We start from the raw sequence: 2,500 nt of genomic DNA, 5'->3' as shown, positions 1-2,500 counted from the left end.
GGTTAATATCAGGAGAGGGATCTTTCAAGGCTTCTCACTGTCCCATTACTCTCGTGGTAGCCATGATTCTCATGACAAAAGTACTGTAGAAGATGGATGATGGGTACCAACTCAAGAAAGGAGGCAACAGAATTAAACATATGATGTTCATGGACAACATCAAGCTGTATGATCAGAGCATCAAGGAAATAGATACCCTAATCCAGACTGTAAGGATTGTATCTGGGGACATCAGGATGAAGTTTGGAATAGAAAAATGCGCCTTGGTCAACATACAAAAAGGCAAAGTAACAAGGACTGAAGGGATAAAGCTACCAGATGAGAATAACATCAAACACATAGATAAGACAGGATACAAATACCTGGGAATAATAGAAGTAGAGGATACAACACACCAAGAGATGAAGGACACTATCAGGAAAGAATATATGCAGAGACTTAAGGTGATACTCAAGTCAAAACTCAACGTCGGAAACATCGCAGGGATAGTGGGGTGGAGAAAGGCTGAACTCCACAGCATAGACCAGAAAACTAAGACACACATGACAATACACAAAGCGCTACACCCAAGAGCAAATACAGACAGGATATACATAACATGAAGGGAAATGGGGGAGAGGGCTACTAAGCATAGAGGACTGCGTCAACATCGAGAGCAGAGCACTGGGACAATATCTGAAAACCAGTGAAGATGAGTGGCTAAGAAGTTTATGGGAATAAGGACTGATAAAAGTAGACGAAGACCCAGAAATATACAGAGACAGGAGACTGAAAAACAGAACAGAAGAATGACACAACAAACCAGTGCATGGACAAGACATGAGACAGACTAAAGAACTGGCCAGCAATGAAACATGGCAATGGCTACAAAGGAGAGAACTCTAGAGTGAAACAGACAGGATGCTAACAGCGGCACGAGATCAGGCCCTAAGAACCAGATATTTCCAAAGAACAATAGATGGAAATAACATCTCACCCATATGTAGGCAGTGCAATATGAAAGACGAGACCATAAACCACAAAGCAAGCGAATGTCCGGCGCTTGCACAGAACCAGTACAAACAGAGGCATAATTCAGTAGCAAAAGCCCTCCACTGGAGCATGTGCAAGAAACACCAGCTAGCTTGCAGTAATAAGTGGTACGAACAACCACCTGAGGGAGTGATAGAATACGATCAGGCAAAGATCCTCTGGAACTATGGTATCAGAACAGATAGGGTGATACGTGCCAAAAGACCAGACGTGACGTTGATTGACAAAATCAAGAGAAAAGTATCACTCATTGATGTGGCAGTACCATGGGACACCAGAGTAGATGAGAAAGAAAGAGAAAAAATTAAGTATCAAGACCTTAAAATCGAAGTAAGAAGGAAATGGGATATGCCAGTAGAAATTGTTCCCACAATCATAGGAACACTAGGCACGATCCCAAGATCCCTGAAAAGGAATCTGGAAAAATTAGTTGCCGAAGTAGCTCCAGGACTCATGCAGAAGAGTGTGCTATTAGAAACAGCGAACTTGGTGAGAAAAGTGATGGACTCTTAAGGAGGCAGGATGCAACCCGGAACCCCACACTATAAAAACCACCCAGTCGAAAAGTTGACTGTGATTTAAAAAAAAAATAATATAATAATAATAATCGAAACAATCAGTCTTGGTGGCTCCAGATTTATTACCTAAATGTGTGTACTTATTACAACAACTGTATTTTTGCTGTCTACGAATATTGTGAGTTCAGACAGTTTAAAAGTTGCTTTTGTGCTAAAGACAACAATAATTATATAGACGACATCAAAACGCTATAGGATTTCTATATAAAGGAGAAAATCCTGTGAATCAACATTAATAAAGTTTTTTTTATTTACTTCAGCTTGAAAAGATACAGCTAATGCTCGAAATTCATAATGAGTGATGCAAACATGTTACCTGAACTGTGTATACTTACTGCAAGAATTGTATTTCTGTTGTCTGTAAACACTAAGAGTATTATGCTTCAGCGTTGAAAACGACAACAATTATATAGGAAACGGTTAAAAATTATATAGGTTTCCTAAAAAGAAAAATAAAAGGAAAAAAAATCCTGAGAACCAATGTTAATTAAGCTTTTTTTCTTCAAAAAATGCAGCTAACAAACGAAAAATTCATATTGAGTTATTCAGATTTATTAACTAAATTGTGTATACTTATTACATCAATTGTATTTTTGCTACCTACAAATAATATGGATGCAATGAGTTTAGAACTTTCTTGAAAGCTAAAACCAACAATAATTATACAGGAAACGATAAAAAGATGTAAAGTAAAATCCTGTGAACCAGTAATAATTAAGCTTCTTTATTTATTCCAGTGTAAAGAGATACAGCGAGCACTATCAAATTTCGTCCTTGAAGTAGCCGAGGTTTCAGTGGGAGCGTAAGAGGGATGATGGCTTTCTTGGAATGGCCAGTAAGCTATTCGTTGCGTCAGTGGCGATATTGTAGACCCATTAAATTGGTCGAAG

General features: G+C 38.4%; 1 protein-coding gene across 1 annotated transcript in view; it reads right to left on the bottom strand.

The window, feature by feature from the left end:
• The window catches only part of LOC136842561 (kin of IRRE-like protein 1), a 511,591-nt gene that overhangs the window by 98,996 nt on the left and 410,095 nt on the right, over nt 1-2,500 (bottom strand). The gene's annotated exons all lie outside the window — the stretch shown is intronic.

This window comes from Macrobrachium rosenbergii, chromosome 2 (assembly GCF_040412425.1).
Source record: "Macrobrachium rosenbergii isolate ZJJX-2024 chromosome 2, ASM4041242v1, whole genome shotgun sequence".
NCBI lineage: Eukaryota > Metazoa > Arthropoda > Malacostraca > Decapoda > Palaemonidae > Macrobrachium > Macrobrachium rosenbergii.
The sequence above is the reverse complement of the archived record's forward strand: the minus strand, read 5'-3'. Positions and strand labels throughout refer to the sequence as shown.